The following is a 23,468-nucleotide window of genomic DNA, read 5'->3' as shown; positions in this document are numbered from 1 at the left end:
TGGACGATCCCTAGGATCATGGAGGAGTTGTGCAAGAGGGGAGTACCTTTTGCAGCAACCGCCAGGAAAGCTGAGCTGCACAGACTTTTGTTGGAGAATCCTCTGGCAGGCCCCAGTGTAGCCACGGAACCCGGGACTGGAGATGGCTCACAGTCCGGGCAGTTACTCCAGATGATGAGCTCTGTGCTGTCATTGACTGGGTTTCAGGACAGACTTGAGTCATTGGAAAGGGACAGGGCTGCTGCCGATACCGCGGTCCCCTTACCACCGGTCCAGGAGGAGGTCATCCAACCCCCTGGCACCCGTGGCGTCCACGTCAAGGGCTCTCGTCCCAGGTACGGCTTTTGAGGACTTAAGCGTGGCCCCTGAATCCTACGTCCCGGCCAGCATACACAAAGAGGTCATAGAGGGCAAGGACATAAACCTGGCCTCTCTGCTGATAGCATCCCATGATGTCAATGACACCAAGATGGTGTCTTGTGGGGAAGTGACAGTGATGTTCAAAAGCAGGGATGCTAGACTTGGCAGGAAACTCAACTTCTCCGAGTTCATGGTTGCATTCAGTATGTATCGGGATGTGGCATGTTCAGGCTATTTAGGCATGTCTGTTGTTACAGTCTCAATCAGGTAAGGTGCCTTCGTGAACCTTGTCAGACGACATGACCCACATGGTCTATCAGGTAGATGGGTATTTCTTGTCATTTACCAGTCAGTTTAGTTTTTGCCTCTTAAATAAGCAGGGGATTGGTGCTTGTCAGACCTACCATGAAGTTAGCCTTTCCGTGTCCATTTGAAGTAATGTCACAAGTAGGGATGGTAATAGGTATATTTCAGTTAGTATATTTGGCAGGGAGTGTTATCATTCTCAGGTTGTTTCTTTACAGATGGACGTTACTACCAGTTTCCAAGGTATGGTTACCACCTCTAGTTGGTTGAGGCTACTCTTTCAGTAAACAAGGAATAGTCTACTTCGGGTATGTGAAGATTGATGCTGGCTGTAGGATGTGTTATTTCAGGAATTGTATTTATCCTAGCATGGTTGCTTTTTGCCATCTATAGGCGTGCCCTCATTACGCGGTTATGGCACAACTCAGACCGCTATGCTAGGGTAAGATCTTGTATAGGTATTTAGGCAATCTTTCCTGTCACTAGTACATGTATGGAGCCTGAGCACAAGTGTAGAGCCCGCAGGGCTGTGTTTGTGCGAGGGGCTGAAGTAATTATCACTCCCTGTACTTCCAGGTGGGGCTTATTGGGAACAGGTGGGGGCGTGTGTATATAACTCTCCCCTCTGCTACAGGGGCGGAGCACGTGTCGTTTGTGGAACCCTCCCAACCCTCCCTTATTTTATTGCTTCACTATGGGGCATGCCCTCTATAGGCGTGCCCTCATTACGCGGATAGGGCACAACTCAGACCGCTATGCTAGGGTAAGATCTTGTATAGGTATTTAGGCAATCTTTCCTGTCACTAGTACATGTATGGAGCCTGAGCACAAAAGCAGCTTTATGAGGGGTGTTAAAACAGAACCAAAGCAAGGTTACGGTTAGACAACCTATCTCTGGGCAGGTTTTCAGGGACTTATCTGACATGCTTACAGGGAATCTGTTTGGTTATTTATGTAGTTTAATATTGAAAGCAGCTGTTTATCTTGGCTTTTACGGATTCCTTCGGGTTGGGAAATTCACCTCTGCTAACAGTAAGGCCAGTTACATTAAGCGCAACCAACTCTCTTGGTGCTCTGATCATTTTGTTCTTTCTCTCCCAGTTACCAAGACATCTCAAATGGGTGCCCCCATGTTGATTAGTTATTTCCCTACTACCCATGCTTGGTGTCTTGTACGGGTGCTATGTGATCTGTCTACAGCTCTAAAAGCAAGGAGCCTAACGATCCTTTGTTACCTTTTCCCACAGCAGCATTATCCACATCTCAATTCATCAAGCACGTTCGCATTTTGGTCTCTAATTTAGGTTTGAACCCAGCCAGCATCTCTGGGTGTTCTTTCCAAATGGGTGCCGCAACCACGGCTTCTAAACACAAAGTTCCAGCCCACGTTAGATTCGATTAGAAAACTTGGGCACTGGAGATCTTCTTGTTTTAATCAATACATACTTAATCCTCAAAAAAAAATGTCTGAAACTTTTGAACATTTAGTTTTGTGAATGGTTAAATAAAATTCCTGTAAAATGTTTACAGTTGTCTGTGATTTTTGCTCCCTTAACCTCTTAAGGACCCAGGGCGTATGGATACGCCCTCACACCCTAGGCCTTAAGGACCCAGGGCGTATCCATACGCCCTGGCGTTTTCCGGTCTCTGCCGCGCGCCGGGCAGAGATCGGAACCGTATGCCTGCTGAAATGCTTCAGCAGGCATCCAGGGCAAACGCCGAGGGGGGCCATGTAGGAAATCGCCCTTGCGATCTGCGGCGATACCGGGCTGATCGGGTCTCTGGGACCCGACCACCCGGTAATTTTGCATGATCCCGGCTGTCACAGACAGCCAGGACCATGCTAAAGTATAGGAGCGAGGAGCCTTCCACCTCCTCCGATCCCCTGCGATTCTTCGGTTAGTTAACCGACCAATCGCAGGGGGGGGGGGGGGGGGGCGGCGGTTACTTCCTCCCGGCCCCTTGAAGTCCGGAGAGGACGGGAGGAAGACCGGAGGACGCAGCGGGAGGACGGGGGAGTGCTGGGGCCCGGCCCTGGTACTTACCTCGTCCCTGAAGACCCGGATCCCGGCGATGAAGAGGGCAGCGACAGGTGAGTGGATCTTCAGCCGCGGTCGGGCCCTTAACAACAATGCACGTCGCCGTAAAGCGACATGCATTGCTGTATTGGGACCCTGTATACTACAACTCCCAGCATGCCCAGACAGCCCTTGGCGTCTGGGCATGCTGGGAGTTGCAGTCTTGCAACATCTGGAGGTCCGCAGTTTTGGGACCACTGTGCCCTTCCAGATGTTGCAAAACTACACATCTTCAGCATGCTCTTACTGTCCAGGCATGCTGGGAGTTGTAGTTCTGTAACATCTGGCCCTTCAGATGTTGCAGAACTACAACTCCCAGCATGCCTGGACAGTTTTGGCATACTGGGAGCTGTAGTTTTGCAACATCTGGAAGGGCACAGATTGGGAACCACTGTATTAGTGGTCTGCAAACTGTAGTCCTCCAGGTGTTGCAAAACTACAACTCCAAGCATGCTGGGAGTTGTAGTTCGGCAACATCTGGCTCTAAAGATGTTGCCGAACTACTACTTCCAGCATGCCTGAGAATGTTTGGGAGTAGTGGTTTTGCAACAACTAGAGACACACTGGTTGGGAAACATTGTCTGTTTCCTAACTCAGTGTTTCCCAACCCGTGTGCCTCCAGCTGTTGCAAAACTATAACTACCAGCATGCACTGACAGACTGTGCATGCTAGGAGTTGTAGTTTTGCAACAGCTGGAGACCCCCCCCCCCCCTGTGAATGTACAGGGTACATTCACATGGGCAGGGGCTTACAGTGAGTATCAGGCTGCAAGTTTGCGATGCAGTAAATTTTGCGCGGCAGCTCAAACTCGCAGCGGGAAACTCGCTGTAACCCCCCGCCCATTTGACTGTACCCTAAAAACACTACACTACACTACACTACACTAACACAAAATAAAATAAAAAGTAAAAAACACTACATATTCACCTACCCCTACACAGCCCCCCTCCCCAATAAAAATGAAAAACAGCTGGAGGCACCCTGTTTGGGAATCACTGGCGTAGAATATCCCTATGTCCATCCCTATGCAAATCCCTAATTCAGGCCTCAAATGCGCATGGCGCTCTCACTTTGGAGCCCTGTCGTATTTCAAGGCAACAGTTTAGGGCCACATATGGGGTATCGCCGTACTGGGGAGTAATTGCCTAACACATTTTGGGGGGCTTTTTCTCCTTTCACCCCTTATGAAAATGTGAAGTTGGGGTCTACACCAGCATGTTAGTGTAAAAAAAAAAATGTTTACACTAACATGCTGGTGTTGCCCTATACTTTTCATTTGGACAAGAGGTAAAAGGGAAAAAAGCCCCCCAAAATTTGTAATGCAATTTCTCCCGACTACGGAGATACCCCATATGTGGGCGCAAAGTGCTCTGGGGCGCACAACAAGGCCCAGAAGGGAGAGTGCGCCATGTACATTTGAGGTTATTTTCACAGGGGTGGCTGATTGTTACAGCGGTTTTGACAAACGCAAAAAAAAAAAAAACCCACATGTGACCCCCATTTCGGAAACTACACCCCTCACAGAATGTAATGAGGGGTGCAGTGAGAATTTACACCCCACTGGTGTCTGACAGATCTTTGGAACAGTGGGCTGTGCAAATTAAAAATTTCGTACAACCCACTGTTCCAAAGATCTGACAGACACCAGTGGGGGTAAATGCTCACTGTACCCCTTGTTACATTCCTCAAGGGGTCTAGTTTCCAAAATGGTATGCCATGTGGTTTTTTTTTTGCTGTTCTGGCCCAATAGGGGCTTCCTAAATGCGACATGCCCCCCGAGCAAAATTTGCTCTCAAAAAGCCAAATATGACTCCTTCTCTTCTGAGCATTGTAGTTCGCCCGTAGTGCACTTCAGGTCAACTTATGGGGTACCTCCATACTCAGAAGAGATGGGGTTTCAAATTTTGGGGGGTATTTTTTTCTATTAACCCTTGCAAAAATGTGACATTTGGGGGGGAAACACAAATTTTAGTGAAATTTCTTCTTTTTTTTTTTTACGTATGCAAAAGTCGTGAAACCCCTGTGGGATATTAAGGCTCACTTTATGCCTTGTTACGTTCCTCAAGGGGTCTAGTTTCCAAAATGGTATGCCATGTGTTTTTTTTTTTCTCTCCTGGCACCATAGGGGCTTCCTAAATATGACATGCCCCCGAGCAAAATTTGGTCTCAAAAAGCCAAATATGACTCCTTCTCTTCTGAGCATTGTAGTTCGCCCGTAGTCACTCAGAAGAGATGGGGTTACACATTTTGGGGGGGTATTTTCTGCTATTAACCCTTGCAAAAAATGTGAAATTTGGGGGGGGGGGAAACACACATTTTAGTGAAATTGTATTTTATTTTTTTACATATGCAAAAGTCGTGAAACACATGTGGGGTATTAAGGCTCACTTAATTCCTTGTTACGTTCCTCAAGGGGTCTTGTTTCCAAAATGGTATGGCATGTGTTTTTTTGTTTGCTGTTCTGGCACCATAGGGGCTTCCTTAATGCAACATGCCCCCCAAAAACCATTTCAGAAAAACGTACTCTCCAAAATCCCCTTGTCGCTCCTTCGGTTCTGAGCCCTCTACTGCGCCAGCCGAACACTTTACATAGACATATGAGGTATCTGCTTACTCGAGAGCAATTGGGCTACAAATATAAGTATACATTTTCTCCTTTTACCTCTCGTAAAAATTCAAAAATTGGGTCTACAAGAACATGCGAGTGTAAAAAATGAAGATTGTGAATTTTCTCCTTCACTTTCCTGCTATTCCTGTGAAACACCTAAAGGGTTAAAAGGCTGACCGAATATCATTTTGAATACTTTGGGGGGTGCAGTTTTTATAATGGGGTCATTTGTGGGGTATTTCTAAGATGAAGACCCTTCAAATCCACTTCAAACCTGTACTGGTCCCTGAAAAATAGTGAGTTTGGAAATTTTGTGAAAAATTTGAAAATTGCTGCTAAACTTTGAAGCCCTCTGGTATCTTCCAAAAGTAAAAACTTGTCAATTTTATGATGCAAACACAAAGTAGACATATCATATATGTGAAAAAAAATAAAAAATATTTTGAATATACATTTTCCTTACAAGCAGAGAGCTTCAAAGTTAGAAAAATTCTAAATTTTCAAATTTTTCATAAAATTTGGGGATTTTTCACCAAGAAAGGATGCAAGTTACAAAAAAATTTTACCACTATGTTAAAGTAGAATATGTCACGAAAAAACAATCTCTGAATGAGAATGATAACTAAAAGCATTCCAGAGTTATTAATGTTTAAAGTGACAGTGGTCAGATGTTAAAAAAATGGTCGGGTCCTAAGGTGTAAAAGGGCTGGGTCCTTAAGAGGTTAAAGGCATATTCCCTTTGCAGCGGTTATGGCACAACACAAGCCGTTTAGTTATGGTTGGTGTTATTAGGTAGGGTTCACACTAAGCTTATCAGGTCCTGACCACAAGTGTTAAGGCTAATTACATTAGCCTGTGTTTGTGGGAGGGGCTTGTGCTTGCATATTATGCGGGCACCGGCCCTCCCACTCTGACGTCAGCAGAAGGTTCACCCGCCAACCCTCCCCTTTTCACTTCACTGCTACTAGGGTATGCACACTTAAAGGCATATTTCCTTTGCAGTGGTTATGGCACAACACAAGCCGCTTAGTTAGATTTGGTGTTATTAGGTAGGGTTCACACTAAGCTTATCAGGTCCTGACCACAAGCAATATATAGTGTGAGCAGGACATCAGAATAGTGGTCTGGATAGCCTCCCCGCGAGAGCCTCCGTGACCAAATGAATAGGGTAGCATAGCAGTAAGCACAGTGTAGTAGATCACCAACATTAAAATTACATAGAAAAAGTTAAAAAAAAAAAACAGTCAGGTAGTTTAAGAAACTAGCTATGAAAATGGGAATGTAACTCATAGCAAAATACCAGCTGCAGTTTGAGGGGTTAACGTTCATGCTGCAGCCCAGTTTGGGCACAGGAGATCAGAGACTCACAAGTCCTCACTGATGGCGGAAAGAATCTGCATACTACTAAACCAGCATCAGGTAACTACAGTCCAGTCATCTTGAACCTTTGCTCTAGCAGCAATATATAAATTGGAGGCCTAACAATGGATCTCACATCCTTGTCTGTTAGTAGTACTGTGTTTTGTGTAAGCAGAGGACTACATCAGGAAGTTCCTTTTAGGGACAAATTAATATTGTAAAGAAAATACAAAAACAGTGGTAACGTTTTTTGATAAAAATTTTATTTACCAAAAATCACAATTTTACCAAAAATATATGCTTTATGACTAGGAAAAAAGTACTTATACTGGCATCACTGTTTCAATAAATAATATAATATTAACATGTTATTAAACCCTCAAAAGGGTACTTAGCTTCTAAAAATATAGGTGATAAAGTATAGGTGACAAAGTATAGGTGATAAGATGTCTCATCAGGGGGGGGGTCAGAGCGCTGGGACCCCTTGTGATCTCCGGCGCGGCACCCTTGTCATCCGGTGCATGGAGCAAACTCTGCTCAATGCTGGATGACGGGTGACCACAGCTACAACACTCTCCTCAATTCATGTCTATGGCAGGAGGCGTGACTGCCTATGGCAGGAGGTGTAATGTACTATCTGTCACGCTTCTCCCATAGACATGAACAGAGGGGGCGTGACATGACATCACAAACACGGAAGCTCCAAGCTTCTGTGTTCAGAATGCCGCAGTGCCAGCCCGGAGATCATGGTGTTTCCCAGCCTGCCCTCCCCCCCTCCTCTCCGCAATCAGACATCTTATCCTCTATCCTTTTGATAGGGGATAAGATGTTTAGGGGTAGAGTACCCCTTTAAGGACATTGGATATAAATATTAGTCTTGATGTCCTGATACGTAACATATCAGGACATACAATTATGTCCTCTACATTAGAGGAGTACTCCACCGAAAAACCTCTTATCCCCTATCCAAAGGAGGTAAAATGAGGTACTTCTTTTTAAATTGGTCCATGTGGTGTTAAGATTTTGCTCATGCAGCTATAATAGGAATTAGGTTTAGTGCGCAATTGAAGTGTGAGAGGGCATACCGAGCTTCCCTGACTCCATCTTGTATGTGCATATGTGCACTATGACAGCCCATCATATGCATATTCATTATTCTTTACTTGTGTGTGTGTGTGTATATATATATTTATATATATATATATGTATATAAATTGTCGCACAAAAATCAAGTTTTAACACAGCTCCACCAATATCAAAAAAGGGTTTGTATTGTCCAATAGTAGAAAAACTGTCTAGAAAAAGTCTAAAAGACTGGGTTTCCGTGGACCAGTACATTTATGTTAATACCACATTGAGGCCACGTTTTTTGGAGAACTGTCACTGCAGTTTTTGGCCAAAACCACAAGTGTCGTCAAAAGGAATGGGAAATATGAAGGAAAGACTTATACTTCTCCTACCACATGAATACACTTCTGGTTTTGGCTAAAAACAGCCTCAGTGTGGTATTACTATAATTGTACTGACCCACAGAATAAATGGTACTATATTATTTATACAGCACTGTGTATGACCAAGATATAAAAATGCTCAAAACTATGGCGGAACTGCTGTTATTTTCCTTTCTCCCCAGAAAGAGTTAATAAAAGTAATACATAGGTATATATACCCCAAAATGGTACAGAAAACAATTATGGTTCATATTAGTGAAGTTTCCTAAAAATTCAACTTCCATATCACACATCTGACAAAAGAATAAGAGCACACGTGCACATACAACTCCTGAGATCTGGTAATGCTGTATGGATTTCTTTCTCTTAGCCTTTTTGTCTCACAAATTCCTCTCACCTTGGCTTAGATAATTATGCAGACATCTCAGCACAGAATCATCTCTGGAGCTAATCCTGATAAATACACTAGACCATAACCCTACTAAGAGCTCAGACCAAACTGCTGAGACGCCTGATAATGACCCGTTAAGGGAATGAGGTTTTAGGGATTGATGATGTGCCATTAATAAAAAGGCAGCATGAAGCACCTGTTTCTACACACAACCTCCTGCACTGGCAGTCAGGTCACAGACAAAGGTTATATATCACACACGGCAACATTTCCAGTTCATTTCCTATTATCCTTAATTATTCCTATTACTCCACTTGAAAAAAAAATTTTATTTATTTTTTTAAATAAACTGGTGCCAGAAAGTAAATCAGATTTGTAAATTACTTCTATTAGAAAATGTTAATCCTTTCAGTACTTATCAGTTGCTGTTATAATCCACAGGAAGTTCTTTTCTTTTTGAATTTCCTTTCTGCCTGACCACAGTGCTCTCTGCTGACACCTCTGTCCATTTTATGAACTGTCCAGAGTAGGAGCAAATCCCCATCATGCTCTGGACAGTTCCTTAAATGGACAGAGGTGTCAATAGAGAGCACTGTGGTCAGGCAGAAAGGAAATTCAAAAAGAAAAGAACTTCCTGTGGATCATAACAGCAGCTGATAATTACTGGAAGGATTAAGATGTTTTAATAGAAGTAATTTACAAATCTGTTTAACTTTCTGGCACCAGTTGATTTAAAATTTTTTTTTTTTTCCAGTAGAGTACCCCTGTAAAGTGTTATCATATATTTCTGTACTATTGTCATTTCATGAAACTAAATCTTGTATCTAGTTGTAGTTTTACATTCCTCTAAATACAAGTTATAGGACACTTTTTCCATTGATAGTTTATCTGAATCAGTGAAATAAGAAGTAGATTGAACTCAACTAATATGACAGGAACCCAGGACTAGATTGAAGGACACGTATACACATATTAGTTTTGCTTGTTCCATTATAGTTGTGTCAAGATTGTATAAGAGCGAGCCAAGCCCAGTGGTGGTGATATTGTAAGGCATTAAGGTGGATATGCTGAAGGGGAGAAAGTAGCCCATGATCAGACATCAGAAGGTGAGACATGCTGAGATGAGTGGCGGGGACCATGAGGATGTGGGAACCATGTGAGGGGGAGTTGACATGTTCAGAGCAGAAGGGTAGTGATTCTGTGAGTGAAGAAGATAGTAGCCGAAGTAGGGCATGCTGATCTGATCAGCTCAAGAGCAGATGATGGCGAAGCTTGAGAAAAAAACTTTAAGAGGAGAGGCACAGTCAGATGGTGGTGTACTTGTCAGTATTTTGCCATGTGGAAATTCTTTTCTACCTTACCAGGTGAAGAAATGAGGCACAGTGCCATCTTTATAACATAAAGTAAGCCATGGCCAGGGAACAAGTATAGGAGCTACGTCGCTATGTAGACACATGGAGTGGCATCACAAGGTTGCGTGGGACAGTTGATATGCCCCATCATGTGAAGAAAGCATTGCCCCTGCTTCTAGTGCTCCTCCAAATCCCTTTCATCTGGCTAGCATCTAGGCCTCGTCCACAGGCGGCATATTCGCTGTCTTGTCCTTATCACAAGCATTCACAACTGGCCAGCTGGTGGTGTAGGTGCTACCATATCAAGTTGTTAACTCCAAGGCCATTAGGAAACTAAAAAGGTGTGCCTACCCCAGGTGACATATAACTAGTCACCATTATTTTGCCAAAAAAAAAACATTCCCATTTTATACAATCATGTGTTGCATTTGAGCTGGATTGTTCTATTTGAGGAGCAGTTGAATAAGGAAGTTGGATCTGAGGAGGATTAGTGATGAGCAGCAGGGGCCATATTGGAATTTGCGATATTTTACGAATATATTGACGATTATTCGTCCTATGTCCACGAAAATATGCATAAAAATTTGCATAAAAATCTGCATGTGAAAAAAAAAATGAATGTTCGTATTTATGAATATATAGCACTATATTCTGAATATTAACAAAATCGCGAAGTGGCAGCAGTAATTTTGCTAGTAACAAACCTGGCGGCTCGGCCATTGATTACTTTTGTCTGCATGAATTAGTTCAGCTTTCCAAGTGCTCTGGTGGCCTGGAAAAGTCTTAGGTCTCCTAGGACTGTATCCACCTTTTCCCGGCCACCAGAGCACTTGGAAAGCTGAACTAGTTTATGCAGACTAGAGTAATCACTCTGAGCCAATGTGCTGGAAGTTTGCTCAACTCTACAGGGTGGGCGATTTATATGGATACACCTTAATAAAATGGGAATAATTGGTGATATTAACTTCCTGTTTGTGGCACATTAGTATATGTGAGGGGGGAAACTTTTCAAGATGGGTGGTGACCATGGCGGCCATTTTGAAGTCGGCCATTTTGAATCCAACTTTTGTTTTTTCAACAGGAAGAGGGTCATGTGACACATCAAACTTATTGGGAATTTCCCAAGAAAAACAATGATGTGCTTGGTTTTAACGTAACTTTATTCTTTCATGAGTTATTTACACGTTTCTGACCACTTATAAAATGTGTGCTGCCCATTGTGTTGGATTGTCAATGCAACCCTCTTCTCCCACTCTTCACACACTGATAGCAACACCGCAGGAGAAATGCTAGCACAGGCTTCCAGTATCGGTAGTTTCAGGTGCTGTACATCTCGTATCTTCACAGCATAGACAATTGCCTTCAGATGATCCCAAAGATAAAAGTCTAAGGTGTCAGATCTGGAGACCTTGGGGGCCATTCAACTGGCCCACGAAGACCAATCCACTTTCCAGGAAACTGTTCATGTAGGAATGCTCGGACCTGACACCCATAATGTGGTGGTGCACCATCTTGCTGGAAAAACTCAGGGAACGTGCCAGCTTCAGTGCATAAAGAGGGAAACACATCATCATGTAGCAACTTTGCATATCCAGTGGCTTTGAGGTTTCCATTGATGAAGAATGGCCCCACTATCTTTGTACCCAATATACCACACCATACCATCAATTTTTGTGTTCCAACAGTCTTGGAGGGATCTATCCAATGTGGGTTAGTGTCAGACCAATGGCGGTGGTTTTGTTTGTTAACTTCACCATTCACATAAAAGTTTGCATCATCACTGAACAAAATCTTCTGCGTAAACTGAGGGTCCTGTTCCAATTTTTGTTTTGCCCATTCTGCAGCACCTGAAACTACGGATACTGGAAGCCTGTGCTAGCATTTCTCCTGCGGTGTTGCTATCAGTGTGTGAAGAGTGGGAGAAGAGGGTTGCATTGATAATCCAACACAATGGGCAGCACATTGAACACATTTAATAAGTGGTCAGAAACTTGTAAATGACTCATGAAAGAATAAAGTTATGTTAAAACCAAGCATATTATTGTTTTTCTTGTGAAATTCCCAATAAATTTGATGTGTCACATGACCCTCTTCCTATTGAAAAAACAAAAGTTGGATTCAAAATGGCCGACTTCAAAATTGCCGCCATGGTCACCACCCATCTTGAAAAGTTTCCCCCCTCACATATACTAATGTGCCACAAACAGGAAGTTAATATCACCAACCCTTCCCGTTTTATTAAGGTTTATCCATATAAATGGCCCACCCTGTACTTGGTAGTACTGGATCATCACACTCTTAGACCCTTGGTATAAAACCCGATTGGAATTAGACATGTGCAATTCGGTTCGGCACGAATGTCTAATTTAACGAATGTTACCGTTTTCGGGCATTCGGACCAATCCGAATGCACGAAAACATATTTTGAACGTTCCCGAATAGCCACGATCATACGAATAGTAAAATAACCAATGCATTTGTTATCCGTAAACGAATGTAAAGAATTCATTCTAATAACAAAAAAATTATAAAAAAGATACAGTAGTGATGGAAAAGATTGTATCTAACGAAATGTATCTTTTTTATTATGAAATGTTTATAAATTTTTAAACAGGGATCAATTTATGTGATCGGGTAAAGCACAAAAAATTTAGCTGACAATAATAAAAATGTAGTGTGTGCGTATTTTTAATGTATTTTTAATTTTTTTTAGGTAGTACTACTACTCCCAGCATGGAACACATTGTTCCATGATGGGAGTAGTAGTTACCTGTACTAATTGACAGATTGCCGGGGTCCCTTGCGATCCTCTGGTATAATGTATAGATGCGGCGGCAGCTCTTCTATGGTCCGCTGCACTGACGTATATATACACATATTCATATTTTCCGCAGAGGTGTGATGTTGGAAGTATTAGTACCTGCAGTAAGGGACAGATCCCAGCGGATGTCACTTCTCCTGACACCCGCTGCGATCGTCCTTATGTGAATGTCGGGATCAGCTGTTCTCAGGGCTACAGAGCCCGGAGAACAGCTGATGCTGAGCCGTAGGTATACATTGCATATCTACTGCCCAGCAAGAACTTACAGTGAGCCTGCAATGTGTATACAGTATACACATTGCTGGCTCACTTAACCCCTTGCTGAGCTGTTCGCTGACTGTAAGTTGACTTACACTGCTGGACAGTGTAGGTTAACCCTTTGGGCGGTATACACTATATACAGCTATCTATAGGTAGCTGTATATAGTGTATACAGAAGACAAAGTCCGCTTACTTCCCTCGAGGATCAGGCAGGTCCGTGTAGCTCCGCCCCTAGTGATGACATCATTTGGGGGCGGAGCTACAGAAGGGAACAAGGCTAGTTAATCTGAAGCTCTGTTCACATTGTCCGTTTTGTATAATGTGAACAGACCCTTCTGGTAGTGTCTACCCAGACAGGGAGACTCCAGCTGTTGTTAAACTACAACTCCCAGCATGCCCAGACAGCCAAAGGCTGTCTGGGCATGCTGGGAGTTGTAGTTTTGCACCAATTGGTGGCTCCCTGTTTGGGTAGACATTGCATCATGAGCAGACAGCGCCAAAAATGTCATAACCAATTTTTTGTGTTTTTTTCTTCTTGTTTCTGATCTGTGTATGCAGAGGATTACTGCGGATTCGATGGATTACGGCGGATTATTTTTTTTCTGTTAATAAAATGGTTAACGAGGGCTGTGGCGGAGTGTTTTTTTAAATAAAATAATTTTTCCAATGTGTTTTTTTTTTTTTTAATTGAATTTTCAGGCTTAGTAGTGGAAGCTGTCTTATTGACTGAATCCATTACTAAGCCAGGGCTTAGTGCTAGCCACAAAAACAGCTAGCGCCAACCCCCAATTATTACCCCGGTACCCACCGCCACAGGGGTGCCGGGAAGAGCAGGTACCAACAGGCAAAATGGCACTCCTGGGCCTAATATATCACTGGGAAATTTATTCTTCAATAAGAACACCCCTTTCCCCATGAGACTTCTCACTAATAGGGTGTATTGATAAAGATGCCCTTGGAGAGAAAAATTATACTATATATGTAAAGTTTAAGGACCATCCAATAAGGCAGTGATACAAAAATAATATATAACTTTTATTCTGATTCTGTATATAAAATACGAAAATTTTAAAAGTCCATAACTGGCAGTATAATTGGTCAACACAGGACCGTGCTCAAAAGATGGGTATAGGGTAACAGGTGAATACCTATATCTAAATAGTCCTACCTCATCCTAGGACTATCCCTCACTACGTTTAGTGTGGGTGGGGGTGGGGTTTAGTGATTTCCACTCGCAGGTGGTTGGCTAATTATCCTCTCATACTCCTGTCCAACGCGTTTCTCCCACTTGTTTTAGGGGTTCATCAGGGAACCGAGGAGGAGATAATAGGCTACCAGTATATAGTCATATCACACCAGGGTACATAGAAATAGGTATATATGGACTAAGTTCAAATCAGTAGATAGTCAAGATCAATAGATGGTCTAATACCGACCAGATAAACATTAGATAGAAGAGATAGATGTGTCAGTCAGTCACTGGCAAGTTGGAACCACAGTTTGTGTCCAGATTGGTAAGTTTACAGTCCGAAACAATCATTCAGAGTGCTGTATGTCCCGTCAAAGAGTATAAAGTCAGTCTAATAACCGCAAGTCACCATGTCATAACTTTAAATTCAATAAAACATAAAGATTATTTATATGTAGCACCGCAGTCATATATGTGTCATCACATCCATGTAGGTTCCACTATTGACAATAACATAGAGTGGTTGTTACTTCCACACATAGATATAGTGCCATTCAGGTTCTATGCATATGTAGATGAACTGTGAAAACATAATTAGACAAAAATATGTTTGTATAAGAAATACTATGGTAAAATGATGCCAAAAAATAGAATAAATAAATCAATCTATAAATAATTCATACCTTGGTTTTGAATAACCATGTATGAGGGCTTGGGTGGTTAATTCTCCTATGTAGACTGACGGTGTTTATTGTTTATACTCTGGACCATGTGATCTAAAACAAGCATCATATTCCATTTACATTATACAGTTTTTTTGCTAGTTGTCATGCATAACTCACTTATTGTTACTCACCCCAGCAAATGATAATGCCCTGGTGGATTTACTGACAGATTGCCATCTAGGGTCTAATTAGACCTTCCACTTTGGGGCCTGAAGTGAAAGATACAATACAGTGCAGTGAGCAAAGATGTGTGCCCCACATTAGACGCAGATAGTTTCCAACGAAAACGGAGCCCTCCCTTGGTCAAAACGGCACTTACCCTATCATTGGCCTCTAGGTGCTTGGACATCACTGGATGGAGGTGATGTGCCATGATCGCGGCTTTTTCACTGTTTTATACCAGTGAGCCGGAAGTGTGTCATAGGAGGCGCGGCTATGTGCCTTCGTTATGTTTATTGGGTGGAACGCATCCGTCCCCGGAAGTTACTGGGTGTGGAACGCAACCCTTATAACTTCCACTGCCGGATGCATTAGAGCAGTTCCGGTTGGTGGAACGCATATGCGTCCCAGAGAATAAATTCCAGCCTACTTTGTAATGTGACGTTCCGATTGGTGGACCGTCAAAGCGTCTCACCCTACGATGGTTAAGTTGGTGAAACGCATATGCGTTTCACCGCTAGGAACATGGGGAGAGACGCATAGTGAATGGAAAACTTGCTAGGTGTTTTGCTACAAGTCTAGACGGTTTAATATCTGTACAGATCTTAAATGCCAGTGACTAAAAAGACGATTGATAATGAATACTTAAAGATATTATGTATAAAGTATTGCACATAGTAAAGTGGCCAAATAGTATTCCTGCAAAGATGGGGAATTTTCATGACATAGAAAATTCCTAATGTTTAGTGGTAAGGGTTAAATCGAAAACAGGAGGCACAAATACAAGGGAGTCATATAGATCCCGTAATGTAGATTAGTCAAATTAAAGGTGAAATCCCTTAAATGTAAAAAATGAGGAAATAAGAGAAAAAATAGTTTAGGGTGCTAAATACAGTCTCTGCCACGATAGGTAATATCTATGACATAGAATGTTACCGATGATTAGTGGTATAAAATAATCCCAGGGGAGGTGGAATGCCTTGAATAGAATACCTTAAATAAATAGCCTTAAATAAAAGGCACAAATGAGAGGGAATCATTTAAACCACGTGGTGATAGGGTGCCAAGGCGGTAGATCCACTTGGTTTCCTTCTGCATAAGTATCCTGTCTTGATCGCCCCCTCTTGGATCCCTCATCAAAACTTCGATGGCTTGAAATTTGAGGTCATACATGTTTTCACAATGTTTGAGATACATGTGAGTTGCAATGGGTTTCTCTCTTTGATGTTTAATATCACCCATATGCTCCAAAATTCTTCGCCGAAACTCGCGGATGGTTTTACCAACATAGTATAGCGGACAAGGGCATTTAGCCAAATATATTACTCCTTTGGTTTTACAATTTGCATACTGCCGGCATTTGTATGTTTTAGTTTCATCAGGTCCACAGAACTCTTTTGTTACATGTATGTATTTGCAGGCTTTGCATTCTCCGCACCGGTATGTCCCCATCACTGGTTTATCCAGCCAGGTTCTCTTTGCTTTGGGGGGAGTATAGTGACTGTGGACCAGTACATCATTCAAGTTTTTTCCCCTACGATATGTGATGACTGGTCTTGGTTCCACTAGTTCACTCATCAATGGATCCGAACTCAGTATTGTCCAATGTCGACATATAATGTTGCGGATCTCTTTAGATGCCGCATCAAAGGTTCCAATGATTCGAGTCGGAACCTTTGCCAAAGGGTCCTTTGGTTTGGACTGGAGTAGAGGAATCCTGTCTAGGGGTCTTGTTTGTTGGTAGGCTTCCCTTAGGATTTTATCTGGGTACCCTCTTTCCCTGAATCTTTCCCTAAGTTTTGCTGATTCAATTTTGAAGGAGTCTGTAGATGAACAGTTCCTTCGTAGGCGCATGTATTGCCCTTTTGGGATGCCCCTCTTTAGTGGGAAGGGATGATGGCTGCTCCAAGTAAGTAAGTTATTCCCTGCAGTGGTCTTTCTATGTATAGTCGTATCAATCCCCTCTTGCTGATTTTTGGACAGTAGGACATCCAAAAAGGCCAATTGATCATTATGGATTTCTGAGGTGAAACCAAGGCCTATCGGGTTGTCATTGAGTGATGTCATAAATGCATCAAAGTCCTCCCTCGATCCTGACCAAATGACCGCTACATCGTCGATGTAGCGGCCCCAATATTGTATGTGGTGGTGGTATGACTGATTAGATTCCCCAAATACTATGATTTCCTCCCACCAGCCCAGGAGCAGGTTGGCATAGGTGGGCGCCACTGGGCTGCCCATTGCCGTGCCCCTGAGCTGGTGGTATAGGACAGAATTGAAGATGAAAAAATTGTGAGTGAGTATGAAATGAAGAAGCAATAGGATGAATTCATTATGTAATGCAAACTGGACCCCTCTGCTTCGGATGAAATGCTGCACTGCTTTTATTCCTGCCTCGTGAGGTATTGAGCTGTAAAGTGCTTCTACGTCTATAGAGCACAACCACCAGTCTTGTTCAATACTTAGGTCTTGTATTTTGCTCAAAAGATCCTGTGTATCACGTAGATATGACGGAAGACTTATGACAAAGGGTCTTAGAATCTCATCCAAATAGATTCCACAGTTTTGTGTTAGATTATTGATACCTGATACTATTGGCCTGCATTTTAAAGGTTGCAGTCCTTTATGTATCTTTGGTAATCCATAAAAGGTTGCCAATCGAGGTGCTTTTGGTAGTAGAAATGAGTATTCTTTGTCGTCAATTAATTTAGAGGTCGCTGCCTCTTTCAGGATAGATTCCAATTGTTTATGAAAGATCTGGGTAGGATTACTACTCAGAATACGATATGTTGTGACGTCTGACAGGATGTTACAGCACATTTCTACATATTGTTTATGGTCCAACAGTACCAGATTTCCCCCTTTGTCCGATGGTTTTATGATGATTGATTCGTTCTGTTCCAGTTGTTTAAGTGCTAGATGTTCCTTCCGAGATAGATTAAAACCAGACACCTTAAAGCCATTCAGTGATCTTTCCAGCTCGTGGCACACGACATCAATGAAGGTATCAATGCAGTCCCTATCACCTATAGGTGCCAGGAGGTTGCTTTTATTACGGCAGGTGGAAAAAGGACCTTGTCCAATGGCCCTGTCGTTTTCCTCCAATAGTGATGATAATAAATTGACTCCTTCCAGATCGGTTGTATCTATACCCAGTTCTAAGCATTTCCTTTGATCATGTAATTTGAAGAACTTTCTCCATTTCAGACGTCTCCCAAACAGATGAATGTCCTTTATCCAGGCGAACACATTGGGTTTGTTCACCGGGACAAAGGACAGGCCCTTTCTGAGTACCTGATTCTCATCAGTTGTTAAAATATGAGATGAGAGATTTACAATCAAATTTCCCATCTCCATTGGTTTAGTTTCACCACATTTCAATTCTTCGCTAAAAAAGAAGAAGAAGAAGCAGAGGGAGAGGGAAAGGGGGAGGGTAGGGGTTGTTGCATATGTGTGGGTAAAGAAGCAGCTGCTAGGGAGGAAGAAATACCAATGGTTCCAGATGTTTGTGGTTGTGTGTTTGGTTTGTTTCCCCCTCTCGGTTTTGAATTGTTTGGTTTGGGTCCTTTTCCTCGTCCTCTGTGATTGTTGTACCTCCCTGTCCCTCCATATCGAGTAGTATATGGGGAACGATTCCATTGTTTCGTCGGAAATCACTAAACCCCACCCCCACCCACACTAAACGTAGTGAGGGATAGTCCTAGGATGAGGTAGGACTATTTAGATATAGGTATTCACCTGTTACTCCTGGGCCTAGGCGGTAACAGGCTGGCATTATTTAGGCTGGGGAGGGCCAGTAACAATGGTCCTCGCCCACCCTGGTAATGTCAGGCTGTTGCTGTTTGGTTGGTATTGTGCTGAGAATGAAAATACAGGGAACCCTATGCTGTTTTTTTTTTATTTAAATAAAAATTATAAAAAAAACGTATAGGGTTCCCCTTATTTTCATTCTCAGCACAATAACAACCAAACAGCAACAGCCTGACATTACCAGGGTGGGCGAGGACCATTGTTACTGGCCCTCCCCAGCCTAAATAACGCCAGCCTGTTACCTCCTAGGCCCAGGGACGCCATTTTTGACGCTCCAGGCCTGTTGGTACCGGCTCTTCCTGGAACCCCTGTGGCGGTGGGTACCGGGGTAATAATTGGGGGTTAGCACTAGCTGTTTTTGGAGCTAGCACTAAGCCCTGGCTTAGTAATGCATTCAGTCAATAAGACAGCTTCCACTACTAAGGCTGAAAATTCAATTAAAAAAAAACACAACACATTGGAAAAATTATTTTATTTAAAAAAAAACTCCCCCACAGCCCTCGTTAACCATTTTATTAAAATAAAAAATAGTAATCCGCAGTAATCCTCTGCATACACGGATCTGAAACGAGAAGAAAAAAAACACAAAAAATTGGTTATGACATTTTTGGCGCTGTCCCATGATGCAATGTCTACCGAAACAGGGAGCCACCAATTGGTGCAAAACTACAACTCCCAGCATGCCCAGACAGCCTTTGGCTGTCTGGGCATGCTGGGAGTTGTAGTTTAGCAACAGCTGGAGTCTCCCTGTCTGGGTAGACACTGCCAGAAGGGTCTGTTCACATTATACAAAACGGACAATGTGAACAGAGCTTCAGATTAACTAGCCTAGTTCCCTTCTGTAGCTCCGCCCCCTAATTACATCATCAATAGGGGGCGGAGCTTCAGACCTGCCCATACTCGAGGGAAGTAAGCGGACTTCGTCTTCTGTATACACTATATACAGCTATCTATAGATAGCTGTATATAGTGTATACCACCCAAAGGGTTAACCCACACTGTCCAGCAGTGTAAGTTAACTCTTTCCTTGCTGGGCTTGCGCATAGCGCACAGCTCAGCAAGGGGTTAAGTGAGCCAGCAATGTGTATACTGTATACACATTGCAGGCTCATTGTAAGTTCTTGCTGGGCAGTAGATATACAATGTATACCTACGGCTCAGCGTCAGCTGTTCTCCTGGCTCTGTAGCCCTGAGAACAGCTGATCCCGACATTCACATAAGGACGATCGCAGCGGGTGTCTGGAGAAGTGACATCCGCTGTGATCTGTCCCTTACTGCAGGTAACTTCTGACACCCGCTGCGATCTGTCTATTAATGCAGGTAATACAGCTCCCAGCATGGAGCAGAGTGTACTCAATGTTGGGAGTAGTAGTACTTGTAGTAAAGGAAAGATCACTGCGGGTATCACTCCTGACGCCCGCTGTGATGCTCCTGTATAATGTATGGATGCGGCGGCCGCTCTCCTATGGTCCTCTGCACGGCCGTATATATACACGTATTCCTATTTCTCACATAGAGCTGTGATTGGCTGGAACCATCTAACCAATCACAGCTCTGTGGGAAATATGAATATGTGTATATATACATGAGTGCAGGGGACCATAGAAGAGCAGCCGCCGCATCTATACATTATACAAGAGGATCGCAAGGGACCCCGGCAATCTGTCAATTAGTACAGGTAACTACTACTCCAATCATGGAACAGTGTGTTCCATGCTGGGAGTAGAAGCACTACCTAAAAAATGTAAAAAAAAAAAAAAGGGAAAAACACGCACACACTACATTTTTATTATTGTCGGCTAAATTTTTTGTGCTTTACCCACTCACATAAATTGATCCCTGTTTAAAAATTAATAAACCTTTCAAAATAAAAAAGATACATTTCGTTAGATACAATTTTTTCCATTACTACTGTATCTTTTTTATTATAATTTTTTTTTACGGTACCCTACGAAATTTTAATAAAAAAGGTATCTCCATAATTTTTTTAGGATCACTAAAGTCCAAAAAAGAATAAAAAGATTTACCGAATGTACCCGAATACCGAATGTATCCGAAAAATCAAACCAAACACCCGAATACTGATTGTATCCGAAAAATCAAAACCGAAAATATTACCGAACCGAAAAAACAAAACGAAACACATTTTTTTTCTGGTGCACAAGTCTAATAGGAATAATTTTTTTACCTTCTAAGAAGTAGGCTAAATTGGATTTTTATAGGGAGATGATATATAGCCAGATTGCTTTGACTTTCCAGCAGCAAATACCTGCCAAAAGGGATCCACTCCCTCTGTAAGCAACACCCAGCACAACATTGAAGTACATGATGACAAAGTTTTTGTATTCAGTATTCCACTTTGACCTGAATTGTCAGGGTTCACCATGTTCACCACCACCTAAACAGCCAGGTGGAAGCTTTACTAAGCTGTGCCCTTTTTCTGACAGGCACCATGTGCCCAGACCCCATAGACTTCTGTGTCAGATTAGACAATTGGCTGGAACTCATCCAGATTGCCATTGGATTTCTGTCTTGTCCACAATCTAGTGTAGCATTAGAGAGATTGTTTAGTGTGTCATCATACCAAACAAGATTTTCCACCAGCAATGTGGAAAAACTCAAGTTTGTTAAAAATGAATCAGGCATGGATCAGTGAGGACTTTAAAATGCCTGTGCCAGATGCCACTGATCAGACAGCGCTATTACCCCCTCTGCTACCAGCTGGCTACTACAACCCCACCAGTCCACCACTACCTGCTGTCCTGACTGCTGGCTAGTACAACTCCCACTAGTCCACCAGTGCTTAATGTCCACTGGCTATTACAAGTCCCACCAATTCACCACTATCTGCTGTCCTGTCTATTGGTTACCACAACTATCACTATCCCACCACTATCTGCTGTACTATCTTCTGGCTACTACAACTACAACAAGTGCACCACAGCCTGTTGTCTGCTGGCTACAACTACCCCCAGTTCACAACCCTTGCTGCTGCTACTTCCAGCCAGGCTTACATATACACAACCCATAATCCCTTAAAAAAAGGATAACTTTTCGATTTCTCATACAAAAGCTACTTCTTCTTTACTATTTTGGGACACCAATCCTTTCGAACTCCCAAAAGGAAGATTTTTTTAAATGCTTTGGAAAAGCCAATGCTTCTTTACTTGCCAAATTTAAAACTTGTTGCTACTCCTAAAAATGGAGAATTGTTGGAACACTTGGAAAAGCCATTTGCCCTCATTTACTATTGCAAGCCCGACATGTTTTGTCAGGTTGTGTGCCAGATTCTGTCGCATTGCGCCAGAAATTCTGTCTGCGCCAGATTGTGCGCCAGAACTGAAACAACCCCGACTAACTCTCCATTTTACGCAGAAAATGTGAAAAAGGGGCGTGGTCACCGCGGGAAGGGGGCGTGGTCACCGCGGGAAGGGGGCGCGTTCCCGACATCCCGACAAAAACCCAACATATTTACTAAGGTTTCCACATAAAATGTGGTGGATTTCTTTTTGAGGAAAACCCGACAGATCAGAGCATGTATAAAAAAAGCAAAGTGTAGGGAAACCTTAGTAAATACCGAGGAAAATAAATTGTAGGGAATTAAAACCCACAAAGAAACCTACACTCCACTCTTAGTAAATCAGGGCCATTATGTCTTCATTACCTCCGTGTGCATTTTAACGCCAGCAGGCATCTGCCAATACTCAGGGATACTTCATGCACCGTTATTTAAGTATTAATAAGCGTACAAAATCTGTGCAGTGTGTTTTCATACAGGTTGTTTGTTACCATGGGTTACTGCATGTCACCATAACTTTGATATTAACTTAAAGGAGTAGTCCAGTGGTGACCCAGTGGTGAGCAACTTATCCCCTATCCTAAGGATAGGGGATAAGTTTGAGATCGCGGGGGGTCCAACCGCTGGGGCCCCCTGCGATCTCCTCCCCTGCGGGAAGGGGGCGTGTCGACCTCCGCACGAAGCGGCGGCCGACACGCCCCCTCAATACAGCTCTATGGCAGAGCCGAAGCGCTGCCTTTGGCAATCTCCGGCTTTGTCATAGAGATGTATTGAGGGGGGCGTGTCGGCCATTGACACCCGCTATCTGGCCGGAGAGCCTGGCCCCCGTACAGAGAGATCGCAGGGGGCCCCAGCGGTCGGACACCCCGGGATCTCAAACTTATCCCCTATCCTTAGGATAGGGGATACGTTTTTCACCACTGGACTACCCCTTTAAAGGGGTATTCCAGGAAAAAACTTTTTTTTTTTTTTTTTTTTATATCAACTGGCTCTAGAAAGTTAAACAGATTTGTAAATTACTTCTATTAAAAAATCTTAATCCTTTCAATAATTATCAGCTGCTGAAGTTGAGTTTTTGTTTTCTGTTTGGCAACAGTGCTCTCTGCTGACATCTCTGCTTGTCTCAGGAACTGCACAGAGTAGAAGAGATTTGCTATGGGGATTTGCTTCTAAACTGGGCGGTTCCCGAGACACGTGTCATCAGAGAGCACTTAGACAGAAAAGAACAAATCAACTTCAGCAGCTCATAAGTAGTGTTGAGCGGCATAGGCCATATTCGAATTCGCGATATTTTGCGAA

At 42.9% G+C, this 23,468-nt stretch overlaps 1 protein-coding gene and 1 long non-coding RNA gene across 2 annotated transcripts in view; one reads left to right on the top strand and one right to left on the bottom strand.

Annotated features, from left to right (window-relative positions):
* GRIN3A (glutamate ionotropic receptor NMDA type subunit 3A) overlaps nt 1-23,468 on the top strand; it is a 469,012-nt gene that overhangs the window by 337,499 nt on the left and 108,045 nt on the right. The window lies entirely within an intron of this gene.
* LOC130273086 (uncharacterized) lies at nt 14,474-15,113 on the bottom strand. The gene is made up of 3 exons (XR_008843868.1): nt 15,034-15,113; nt 14,861-14,953; nt 14,474-14,757 (listed from the first exon to the last, which is right to left on the bottom strand). It is a non-coding gene; the product is annotated as an uncharacterized LOC130273086 (long non-coding RNA).

Source organism: Hyla sarda, chromosome 1 (assembly GCF_029499605.1).
Source record: "Hyla sarda isolate aHylSar1 chromosome 1, aHylSar1.hap1, whole genome shotgun sequence".
NCBI classification, from domain to species: Eukaryota; Metazoa; Chordata; class Amphibia; order Anura; family Hylidae; genus Hyla; species Hyla sarda.
This window is presented reverse-complemented; position numbering and strand designations above follow the sequence as displayed.